Here is a 13,348-nt window from a genome sequence, read left to right as displayed (position 1 = left end):
CCTAGCTGCGATGGCTCCACGACTAAGTCCTAGCTCGAGGACATCTGCCGTGACAATTCCACGACAGTTGGCGCCCACCATGGGGCCAGCGCACGGTGGATTTGAGTTCTTGAAGGGCAACTTCGAAGGGCTCAAGGGATACGCTGTGGGCCGGATCACCAAGAGTCGTCGCAGCAAGCTCTACATCGATGATGCAAACTGGGGCCCCGACGCCGGCCCAATTGAGTACGGGTACCGGGTCCCCTTCGGCGGAATTCATGTCTTCATTGGCAAGATTGGTGAGCCGGGCCCTGAGCCGGATCTCTGCGCCGATCTCATCGAGACGGCTCAGCGTGCATGACCCGCCCGGGCTCTACCTGCCTTAAAGCATGCTTTTGTGGGATGTGTCCATGGAGGATTCTCTGAAGGATCTGGATCTGGTGATGAGACGGCCGCCGGCTCTGACGGCGAGTCGTCTACGGATGAGTCAAACTCGTTGTATCAACTTCAAGATGGCAGGCTCAGGGGTTGTTCCGATGGCGACAGCATTCCGGACCCCTTTGAACCGCCGAGCCGGGTTGGAATCTTCATGGCCGGCGCGCAACCTGTTCAAAACCCCACCTCCGGGTCAGGAAGCCCGGTGCCTTCGCCGGCTCAGGTGCTGATGGATCTCACAGACAAGATGACGGTCCTATTGACCGCTGCGGTGGATCCGGCGGATCAAGTTCAACATGACGTGGAGGTGGCTTAGTTAAAGTTGGATCTAGCAAAGGCCAAGGAGGATCTGGCGGTGGAGGGGATCAGGATGGCAGCAGAGAGGGCGGCTCTCGACGCCCAGACTCAGTTGATTCAGGCACAGTCCTTCCGGCTCACGATGGATCAGAACGCGTCCAATGAGGTCATGAGAAGGAGGCATCAAAAGGCCCAATCTCGGCTCCCTCCAGTTTACGATCCTCGAAACCTCTTCAACACGCCGGGTGCAGGGTCTAGTAACCCGCCGGAGATCATAGTGCCCGGGGCTGGGACACCAATTCAGCCCCAAGTGATGGGACCTCCCCGGGTGAACCCTGCCCCGCCTCAGTACGTGCCAATACCACCGGGTCATTATGCCAACCCGTTGGAAAACATGGTCGCCGCGGCGGCACGGCTGGCGGCTCTCCCGATTGATGGTGACTCTCCAACGGCGGTTGAAACCCGCCGGGTCAGAGAACTCCTTCAGACAGCTCTGGCGCAGCAAGAGGCGTATTCTTATAGCCGGGATAGGATCCATTCAACCCCTCGTCCAGGCCGGAGCCCGAGTTATAGCAGGCACATGGTCTCTGCGACCGGCTCAAGTAATGTCCGACGCCATGACTTGCCACCTGGCCACGGCCCGGCTCATAACGGAGCCTTTCACGCAGCAAACCAAGACAGAGCACGGCAAGAGGCGGAGCAGGTGCCTCAGTTGACGGCTTACCAGACACCCCCGGCTTATCCGACGGCTTCCATCGACATTGGTATCCCTACGAGAACTGGAGGTGTCCCTTGTTTAGTGCCGGCTCTCCGCAATGAATGTCTACCCAAGGACTTCAAAGGGCCTAGGAATGTGCCTAATTACACGACTGATTTACAACTCGGAGCCTGGATCGAGAGTTATGAGATGGCTATGGAATTGCTGGAGGTCAGCGAAGCGGCGATGGCCAAGTACTTCACCATGATGTTGGCTGAGACTTCCTGCACTTGGTTGAAAGGGCTGCCACCGAATTCTATCGGGTCTTGGGCTGAGCTGAAAGCCCGGTTCATCCAAAACTTCAAAGATACCTGTAGGCAGTCTATGTCAATTGTGGATTTGACTAATTGTAAACAGCAGGAGGGTGAGTCTACGACACATTGGGTTCGCTGGGTCAAAGAGATAATACATTCATCTGATAAGATGGATGCCGGCTCTCCAGTCTTAATGTTGGAGCAGAATTGTCGTTTCCTGCCCCTGAAGATGAAACTCGGGCGGCTCAAGCGCGACTGCAATGATATGGGTACGCTGATGGCGGCTCTCGTCAAGTACGCCGACTCTGATAGTACCAAGGACCCCGCGTCAGATGATGAAATGACAGTGAAGGGAAAGAAGAACGGCAACGGCAAGGGTCCTCAGCATAACCCGGCGAACCAAGGAGGTAACAAGCGTAAGGCTGATGGCAGCATGGAGTTTGTGGCCAATGCCAGCTCACAGGGTAACAACCAGCGACGTAAGGAGAGGCCACCTCCCCGAGCCGGCGGTTCAGGCCCAACGCTTGAGCAGCTGTTGAATGAGCCTTGTCCAAGGCATGGCTCTAGGGAGAAGCCAGCTACCCATCTATGGAAAGATTGCGCAATGATGAAGGCCTTTAAGAATTCCAATGCCTTTAATGGCAACAATGGCCCGGGCAGCGGCTCAGGCGCCGGCGGCTTTCATGGCCCGGGCGGCGGCTCAAATTCCAATCCTCAGAATGTTCAAGGGGGCTTTAATCAGCAGTCCGGCCAGGGTCATCAACAGCAACAGGGGGGTACCAGACCAATCCAAAGCAGCTCAATGGTGGACAGTGTCATGTGTTTACCACCAGTCTGTGCAAACGAGATCAGAAGCTTCATAAGAGGGCTGTGAATGCTGTTGAGCCGGCGGTTCCGCGCTATTTAAGATGGTCTGAGCAGCCCATTGTGTGGAGTAGGGAGGATCACCCTCCCCGGGTTGATAATCCGGGTCACCTGGCCCTGGTGGTGGCTCCTCAGGTGGGAGGATATAAGTTCACTAAGGTGCTCATGGATGGGGGCAGCAGCATCAACATCCTCTATTATGAAACCTTCCGTCGCATGGGGTTGATTGATAAGAACCTCAGCCAGTCCAATACTGTTTTCCATGGTGTGGTGCCTAGTAAGTTGGCTTATCCAGTTGGTAAGATCGAACTGGAAGTGGCCTTTGGAGATGAGTACAACTACAGGGTGGAAAAATTGACCTTTGAGGTGGTCAAGATAAGAAGTCCGTATCATGCCATATTTGGGCGGCCGGCTTACGCCAAGTTCATGGCACGGCCGTGTTACGTATACTTACAGCTCAAGATGCCGGGTCACAATGGGACCATTACGGTTCATGGCAGCCGAAAGATATCCTTGGAGTGTGAGGAAGGTGACGCGGCTTATGCAGAATCTGTTTGTGCAACAGAGGAGTTGAAGTTTTACAAGGACAATGTTGACCCAACAGATATGACATCTCTGAAAAAGCCGACCACGGAGCATGAGCCGGCAATGAAATTTAAGTCGGCTGATGAGACTAAGCTTGTTGATTTCGTTCCAGGTGACTCATCTCAGCAGTTTAGCATCAGTGCCAGTCTGGATCCAAAATAGGAAAGCGCGCTCATCGAGTTCATCCATGAGAATAGGGACATTTTTGCATGGAAACCTTCTGACATGCCAGGTGTACCTAGAGAACTCGCTGAGCACACCCTCAATATTGATCCGAAATTTAAGCCGGTCAGGCAATTCCTTCAGCGGTTTAATGAGGAGAGGCGGAAAGCCATTGGTGAGGAGGTGGCCCGGCTCTTGGCGGCCGGGTTTATTGTCGAAGTCTTTCATCCAGAATGGTTAGCTAACCCGGTGCTCGTGCTCAAGAAGAATGGCACCTGGCGATGTGTGTGGACTACACGGACTTAAACAAGGCGTGTCCGGCTGATCCTTTTGCTCTCCCCCGTATTGATCAAATCATTGATGCCACGGCGGGTTGTGAGCGTTTAAGTTTCTTGGATGCGTATTCTGGATACCATCAGATTAAAATGGCAGTTAAGGACCAGGAGAAGACGGCGTTCATCACTCCCTTTGGAGCCTTCTGTTATGTGTCTATGCCTTTTGGACTCAAGAGTGCACAGGCGACTTACCAGCGTTGTGTGTAGAATTGTCTTCATAACCAGATTGGGCGCAATGTTCACGCCTATGTGGATGATATCGTGGTTAAGTCCAGGGAGAAGGAGACCCTGGTAGATGACCTTAGAGAAACCTTTGATAATCTCCGGGTTTACAAGATGATGCTTAACCCGACCAAGTGTGTTTTTGGTGTTCCTGCAGGCAAGCTCTTGGGTTTCCTGGTTTCTAACAGAGGCATTGAAGCTAACCCGGAAAAGATAAAGGCAATCACCTCTCTGGCTAAGCCGGCGTGCATCAACGACGTCCAGCGTCTAGCAGGCCGCATCGCTGCTTTGAGCCGGTTTATAAGCCGTTTGGGTGAAAAGGCCATGCCACTGTACCAGTTGATGAAGAAAACTGATAACTTTGTCTGGAATGATGCTGCTAATACTGCTTTTGAGGATTTGAAGAGACAGCTGGCTAAGCCCCTAGTCCTTGCTGCTCCGGTTGACAAGGATCCCTTATTACTGTATGTAGCTGCTAACACACGAGCCGTTAGTGTGGATGTGGTGGTGGAGCGCAAGGAAGAGGGTAAGGAGTATCCGGTTCAGCGGCCGGTTTATTACGTCAGTGAAGTGCTCATCGAGTCCAAACAACGGTATCCGCATTGGCAGAAGCTTGTTTATGGTGTGTTCATGGCAAGCCGGAAGCTTAAGCATTATTTCCAAGGTCACCCCATCACTGTGGTTAGTTCTGCTCCCCTTGGAGATATCATCCAAAACAGAGAACCACATGAAGAGTGGCTAAGTGGGCTATAGAGCTTGGGCCTCATGGTCTGAAATACATACCGCGCACTGCTGTTAAATCTCAAGCTTTGGTGGATTTCATCAACGATTGGACAGAGCTACAGGTGCCTGAAGAAAAGCCGGATAATACATATTGGACTATTCACTTCGACGGGTCTAGGCAATTGGAGGGCTCGGGGGCTGGAGTTGTATTGGCTTCCCCTAAAGGTGACAAGTTTCATTATGTGCTACGGTTGATGTTTCCTTGTACTAACAATGCGGCTGAGTACGAGGCCTTGCTCCATGGTCTTCGGATGGCTAAGGAGATGAGCTTGAGCCGGGTAAGGTGCTTCGGTGACTCAGACTTAGTGGCTCAACAAGTATCAGGCAAGTGGGATTCCAAGGACCCTCTCATGGCGGCTTATCACCGTGAAGTTGATGCCATTGCTGGACATTTTCAGGGTTACCAAGTAGAGCACATCGATCGCAGGAAGAACGAGGCGGCTGATGCACTAAGCCGGCTGGGCTCTCAGTGAAAGCCGGTGCCGCCTAATACTTTCTTGGACATCTTGCATAACCCTTCTGTTAAGTTACCTACAGAGGAAGACTTGGCTGTCCCTGACCTGGAAGCACAGTTGGTGGCGGCTCTCCACATCACCCCGGACTGGACAGTACCATACTTGGCTTACATGACCCGGGGAGATTTGCCTGAGGATGAAACTTTGGCCAGACAAATAACCCGGCGGTCTAAGTCAATGGTCATTATCAATGGTGAGCTACATCGTCGCAGTGTCACTGGAACTTTCCAGCGTTGTGTTTCCCCTGAGGAAGGCCAAGATATTTTGTGTGAGATTCACGAGGGGGATTGTGGCCATCATGCCGGCTCAAAATCTCTTGTGGCCAAGGCTTTTCGTCATGGTTTTTATTGGCTGACAGCTCATGCTGATGCGGAGGACTTGGTCAGTAAATGTGATGGTTGCTAGAGGTTCTCGCGACGGGCTCATGTGCCGGCTCAGGAGCTGAGGATGATACCAATCACTTGGCCATTTGCGGTCTGGGGGCTTGATATGGTTGGGCCTTTTAAAAGGTCCAAGGATAAGAAGACCCACCTTTTGGTGGCAGTTGACAAGTTCACAAAGTGGGTTGAGGCAGAGCCAGTTAGCAAGTGTGACGCGGCCACGACGGTTCAGTTCATGAAAAGGGTGATATTTCGCTTCGGCTTTCCACACAGCATTATAACTGACAATGGTACCAATCTGTCTAAGGGCGCCATGGAGGAGTTTTGTCAACGAGAGCATATTCGACTTGATGTTTCATCAGTGGCTCATCCTCAATCCAATGGTCCAGCTGAGAGAGCTAATCAGGAGATCTTGAACGGCATTAAGCCCCGCCTTTTGGTCCCTTTGCAACGGACGCCGGGTTGTTGGGTGGAGGAGTTACCCTCCGTGTTATGGAGCATCAATACTACTCCTAACAGGTCTACGGGTTACACGCCTTTGTTCATGGTGTATGGAGCGGAAGCAGTCCTCCCCAGTGACATCCGTCATGACTCGCCTCGAGTGGCGGCTTATGTTGAGGCGGATAATGAACAGGCGCGCCAAGATGCTCTTGACTTGTTGGACGAACAGCTTGACGTGGCAACAGCTCGCTCAGCGATTTACCAACAAGACCTGCGCCGTTATCACAGCCGCCGGGTTAAGTCCCGGGTCTTCCAGGAAGGTGATCTGGTGCTCCGGCTCATCCAAGATCAAACAGATGCACACAAGCTATCCCCGCCTTGGGAAGGGCCCTTTGTGGTCAGCAAGAACTTGCACAATGGGTCATACTACCTTATTGATGTTCGGGAGCATAAAGATTCACGCAAGTCGGAGGAAGAGACCCGTCGGCCGTGGAACATAGCTCAGCTTCGGCCTTATTACACTTGAGCCACCGGCTCTCATAATGTACATATTTCTATAGCCATGTATATATTATGTTAAATAATAAAGCAGGACCTCTGTCCTTTTCTCCTCCAAAGGTAAACGTGTTATTTCCATTACAACATCACATGGTCACTTGGAGGTGGATCCGGCTTATGATCGTATTCGAATCTAGCCGTAAACAATATAATCAACTAGGGGCTTCCTGTTCAAACATAGGTCGTATTCGAACCAAAGAGAACATAGCTGTCAATACCCACTTGATTGGCAAAGTGCCGAGCTCATTGGGGAGTTTTCTTTGATCATATTTGAATCATAGCTCAACCCCCTTTGGGAACCGACGTGGATCGTATTCGAATCAGTGTCGTTAAACAACTCTTAAGGTCATTTGGGGGCTTCCTGTTCAAACATGGGTCGTATTCGAACCAAAGAGAACATAGCTGTCGGTACCCTCTTGATTGGCATCGCCAAAGCCACTGGGGGCTATATGATCGCATTCGAATCTTAGCTTAACCCCTTTGGGACGGTTCTCTGGTCGTATTTGAACCGGAAGCCCCTAAGTTTTTGATCTTCTGACTTACAACAAGTTCTGTTGGTCACATCAACAGTGTGCAAGGGCGGCTTTTCCTTTGCCGACTTAATTTTGATTCACAACGTCGATAACACATAGTAAGTATTCTTGATGCTGGTAAACCGGAGTTGAGATCTTCACCTCATTATTCGGGTTACATAAACCGGAAATATACTTGAAGGCTTGTAAGTATGCTATTATGGTTACATCAAAGATATAATTGAGGGCAAGTCTTTGGTGATTTTTACTTCATGTTCGGGTTATATATATAAGGTCTATGATTCTCAGTGCGGTAAGCCGACTAGAGACTTGTGACTTGTTTTCTATGCAGGATGGTTAAAGACAGCTATTCGAGCTTAAGGACAATAAATGATCAATTATGACCCGGAGGAATATAAGGAAGCAACTTCAATGGAGTTAAGCATTCAACACGTGCACGTTTGTCCTACTCTATTACAAGACTCCCCGAGTCCAAAAGGTGAGGCATTGTTTTAAAGGCGTAACCATGGGCCGCCTAAGAGTCAAGATGCTTGCCGGGTCGAAGCTTCCGGCTCATCCCTCTCCGCTCCTCCGGTTGTTCCCATGACCTGGAAGGTTGACGATTTCCAGTCAATGCCGCTCAAAGCTTCAAATTGAGCCTCCTCGTCAATTAACCCGGTCGGGTCAACTTCTGGGGCGAAGGTATGCTTACGAGTAGGAGGGATCAAGCTGATTGCTTCGTAGCGTGGAGTGGGGATCCTCTGATTCTCCGAGTCATAGCCCGGCTGATACTTGGTAAGGTCGGTGTCATTCCCAATCGAGGTAGCCACCGGGCGCACACTCTTCACACAGGCAGCAAAGTCTTTTTGATCAAAGGGAGTACCGTCTTCCTTCAGACTGGGGTATCCAAGCGCGATCTCCGCCAGGTCTAGCTCCGGGAGGAAAGCCTTGGCCCGGCTCAGAGCAGCTATGGCTCCGGCTCTTGCAGAGGCCCGTCGTAGCTCTTGGAAACGCTGAGGAAGAACGGCAAGCCGCCGAAGTACGTCCGCCAGGTGAGTCGGAACCTCATTGGACAGGGCCACAACGGCCAAGGCGCGCTGTGACCCGGTGTAGAGTTGCTCCACCAAGGTGTACACGGCCTTCAGCTTGGTCAGCACATTCTGATTGAGGTTGGCGCTTCTGGGACCTGTTTAACAAAGTAAGGTAAGCCGCTAGCAATGATGGGACTTATGAGACATAAAGAATGTAAACTTGTTGAAAGCCTGCAGAATGACTTACCGAAGATTGCGGCGACCATCTGTGACACATGGCGTTTTAAGCCGGAGAGTTCGGCGGTTCTCTCCATCAGAGCCGCCTCCACCTGTTCGGCCCGGCTGACCAGAGCAGCTTTCTCCTCGGCCCAAGTCTTCCTTTCGGTTTCAAACTTCTTCTTCAACTTCTCTTGTGCAGCAACACTGAACTCAAATTTAGCGTTGGCCTTCCAGGTCTCAGTTTCCTGAGTCTTCAGGCGGTTCTTCAGCTCAGAGATCTCAGCTTCAAATTTCTTGCAAGCAGCCTGTACAAATTCCGGGTTATAGTATGAGTAATTATTATACAACATTAAAAAGTCCCAAGCACTTTCCAAGCAAAGACACTTGGCACTTGGGGGCTAATGCATGTTGAAAGGTTCTATTTACAAATTGCCGGATCATGAAAGTAAGCCGGAAGTTAAGTCTACAACATATTCTATCATCAGTGGTAGACTTGGGGGCTAGCATGGGGAGAATGACTATGGAGTAAGCAAGAGAGTGGTACCTCAGATTTTTGATGTATTTGCTTTACCATGTCAATCTCTAAGTCCCGGCTGTTGTGCACTTGACCAATGTAACTTGAGACGATGTCTCCAATGCTCAAATTCGCATAGTCAGTGATCTCCAGCCTGGCCCTGCGGTGCTCCAACAGTTCTTCTTTGGCGGAGCATTTGGCCAGCGCAGTGGGTCTCCCTGGCTCGACAAACTCTGTCCGGGTGATTATGACGTCCGGGTCATCGGCCGGCTGAGCTGGGCTGGGGATCTCCGGGTTAGCGGAAGTCTCTATGACTGGCTCGTCGGTTGGAGCGGTGGCTTCAGGAGCAGAGGCAGATGGCGGCTCTTGAGCTGAAGTCTCCGGTTCAGTCAGGACCGGCTCTTCGACCGGTTTATTCTTCTTCGCCCTCTTGCTGAGCTTTGCTTGAGCACTGAAAGGACAAAAGGTTAGTACAAAAGCATGAGTAAAGATAAGCACAACATAAGATGATCATCATTACCCGGGTGCGGTCTTGAAAGCCGGCAGGTTCGATTGCATAGAATCACCAGAGGAAGGTGAAGTTTCCTGATAATTTGAATCAGAAGAATTGAGCGGTTGACGAGTAACGCCCGCCAAAGGATGAAAAGGATATAAGTTGGAGATAACCTCGGTCCGGTGCTTCCTTGATGCTTCAGGTAAGCCAGAGGAGAGGTCTGCATCCTTGTTGGTCCGGGTGTGCCGCCGGCTCTCATGAATCTGTCGCTTCAAAAGAGATTGAGGATCTTGGTAAGCTAAAGGATGTGAAAATCTTACTTTCCGGGTTACTCTTCGGACTTTCAGCTTTGGCAAGGGCTCCGAGTCAGAGGAAAGTGTAGTTACCTCTTCAGTCACCGGGTTACTCGCTCCGGTGTCCTCCTGCTGATAATCCGTATCGATAAGGCGGATAGGAATAAATAAGAAACAAAAGAAGAGCCTAAAGATTCAAGGGTTACCTCTGACTCGGAGCTGTCACTTAGCTGAAGCAGCTCTGAGGCAGTAGGCCTGCTTCCCTTCTTGCGAGGAGCGGCTCTCCTGGCGGCTTTCTTAGTCTTCCTGGCTTTTTGAGCCGCCTCATGGTCATATCTGACCTTCCAGAACTTGTCATTAGCCTGAAAAATACAACAAAGATTTCTTAAAGATCAGATGAAAACTATTAAAAGGAAAACCAAGATGTTCAGGTCAGTGGCTTACCGCCGGAGCCGGGTTAGCTTGGCAGAAGGGGTTTAAGCCGGTCCTCCCACAGTCGGCTAAGCTCTCATTCAGGAGAGACTTGGTCATGTCGTCCACGACGTCCTCAGGAAGATCATTGGTGCTGTGCCGCAGAGGGTCATCCTTCCGGCCCGTGTAATCACACATTAAGCCGGGGCGGCGGCTCAAGGGGATCACCCGCCAGGAGATCCAGACTCGGACCAGATCAATGCCGTTGAAGCCGTTTCCCAGGAGAGCCTTGATCTTATTGATGGTGGGGATCAGAGGTTGACGTTCAGCTTGAGACAGTTTGTCTGGCAGGGGGTGATTTGGCTCTAGACGCAGGGCACGAAAGCCGGGCAGTGGGCTCTCGTCAGCCGGAGAAGTATCCTGGCAGTAGAACCATGTCTGGTTCCAGTCCTTTGGATGGCTTGGCGGCTCAGCATAAGGGAAGAGGCAATGTCTCCGTCGTTGAATGGAGATTCCACCAAGTTCCAAGCTCAGCCCGTTGGCGCACTCGTTCTGGCGGTTCAGATAAAACAACTTCCTAAAGAGCAGTAGGCTGGGCTCTTCTCCAAGATAGACTTCGCAGAATACTTGAAAATTGCAAATATTTGACACGGAATTGGGTCCTATGTCTTGCGGCCGCAGATCAAAGAAGTTAAGAACCTCTCTAAAGAATTTTGAGCCGGGCGGTGCGAAGCCCCGGCTCATGTGATCAGCAAATATCACTACTTCGCCATCTCTAGGTTGAGGTCTTTCCTCTGACGGGTCAGGGGCACGATAAGACATGACCTCCTTCTTGGGCAGGTAACCCGTCTTCACGAAATCGGCTAAAGTGTCATCAGTGACATTGGATCTCATCCAGTTGCATGTGATGGGTGCCTTGGGAGCCTTGGGTGGCATTGTGAAAGATGAAGCCTATGACAAAAGGGAAATGTCCGGTTGAATTATAAGCCGGAGGAAATTTACAGTTCAACACTCAAAATGGCGGCTTATGACGGGGCCTAATGATACATGGCTAATTCCGTCGGGTTATCTAAGCCGCTGTGGGCGTCGTGAGTAATCCAAGTTGTCTACAGCTTGATCATAAATGAGCCAGAAATTTTACAGCGCGTCGCTTCTCTTAAGCCGGAAATGTGAGCCGCCATAGCTAAACAGATGCAATTTTTTGACTAAGTGTGGCGCAAACAAGTTTCACAGATCGCAGTAATTATTCTGGATCAAACGGTCAGCTAAAAAGAAAAATTTCTAGACCTAGAACTGATGCAGAAGAAGTTCATGGATTCAGAACGAGATCTTATTGCAGACAAAGGGGATCTACTAGCATAAAAATGGATGCGCAACAACTACCGCAGGAGCTCCGTACTACTTTTGGATCAAAACATGACTGCAGTGGAAGAACTACAAGGAACTCGAGAAGAACAGCAAAGAACAGAGGAAGAACAGCGGAACCCTAAATGAGGATCTACGGTGGAGAGGTGCAGGGACTTACAGATGCGGAGTTACTGCGGAGGTTTGTCGTGTTTTTTCTGGTCACGTTAGGTTGATGCAGCGGCCTGAGTTGGTGAAGACGAGGAGACCTGCGGCGGCGGCAGCGGAGCTCGCGTGGCAGTACAGTGGCGAGAGGAGGAAGAAGATGGAGGCGACAAGTGAGGGAAGACTCATGGGCCGGGCTTATTTATAAGGTGCGGCTAATAAGTGGGTGCGAGAAACGAGGAGGCCACGACGTGATTATCGTGCCACGAAAGCGCCCCGATTTTCGGGATAGCCATTAAAGATAAGATCCGTTGGAGTATAACAGAATAAAAAAATGGACTTAATGGAAGATGACGTCATGGCGGGTTACCAGGAATCCAGAAGATGACGTCACGGCGGGTTATAACCTTCGCACGACCATAAGCCGGAAGATTTTTTTCTCTCAAAGGAATTGAAGATTGACATGAACCGGTTCAAATCAATCTGAGGCCTAATGTTGAGGATATAACCATTAGAGTCACCCGCCCAGGAGGGGCCGGGTTACGTCATAATGGTCATCACGCGAAGCCCAGTACCGAGCTTGAAGACGGCGGGTCAATAATGGGCTTAAGACCCGGAGATGGCTTAAGGCCCGTAGTGATAACCGCCATTATGGTGGAACTTGTAGTGTAAGGCAAGAATAGTTGAGAGTCCGAGCCGGACACTCTTATGAGCCGGCCAGGACTCTGAGAGCCGCTGGGCGTCAACCTCTCTATATAAAGGGACGACCCGGCGGCGGTTTTGGGACAAGTAAGATCTCGTCGAGAGCCAGGCATAGCGATTAAGCTCCCTGGTCATCGAAACCGTAATCAATACCACCTCAACTGGACGTAGGATTTTACCTTCACCGTAAGGGGCCGAACCAGTATAACCCCCGTGTTCCTTGTCCCGTTTAACCCCTTTAAGCTTCCTAGCTGCGATGGCTCCACGACGAAGTCCTAGCTCGAGGACATCTGCCGTGACAATTCCACGACACCCCTCCTTCTTCTTCTTCCTTGACCTCCTCCCTAGATGGGAGAAGGGTTTCCCCTCTGGTCCTTGGTCTCCATGGCATGGGAGGGGCGAGAGCCCCTCCGAGATTGGATCTGTCTGTAACACCCCGTATGTAACTTGCCTTATTTGTAACTCCGACTCTTGCCATTTTTGGCTATGTGCTATGATATCCCCTCTGTGGTCAGGTTTTGTCTGTCGTTTTGCATTTTGTCATGTCATGCATTTCATATCATATCATCATGTGCATTGCATTTGCATACGTGTTCGTCTCATGCATCCGAGCATTTTCCCCGTTGTCCGTTTTGCAATCCAGCGCTCCTATCTCCTCCGGTGCACCCCTCTAGTTTTCTTTCGTGTGCGGGTGTCAAACATTCTCGGAATGGACCGAGGCTTGTCAAGTGGCCTTAGTATACCACCCGGAGACCACCGGTCAAGTTTCGTTCCATTTGGAGGTCGTTTGGTACTCCATCGGTTAACCGGGCATCCGCAAAGTCCATTTGAGTGTCCAGCAAAACCCCCCCTCAAAAACCAGCCCAAAACCCACCAAACTCTCTTCCATGCTCTAGGTCGTTCGATCACGATCGTGTGGGCGAAAACCGCACCTCATTTGGAGCCTCCTAGCTCCCTCTACCTATAAATATGTGAGCACCCCGAAATAACATTCGTAGTCCCCGAAACCCTAATTTTTCCCTCGCCGCCACCGGACGTGTCCGGCGCCCGCCGGACATCTCCGCCGCCGCGTCCAGCAAACTGGCGCGCGCCACGTC

The sequence above is a fragment of the Triticum aestivum genome, chromosome 1D, assembly GCF_018294505.1.
Source record: "Triticum aestivum cultivar Chinese Spring chromosome 1D, IWGSC CS RefSeq v2.1, whole genome shotgun sequence".
Classification (NCBI taxonomy): Eukaryota; Viridiplantae; Streptophyta; class Magnoliopsida; order Poales; family Poaceae; genus Triticum; species Triticum aestivum.
This window is presented reverse-complemented; position numbering follows the sequence as displayed.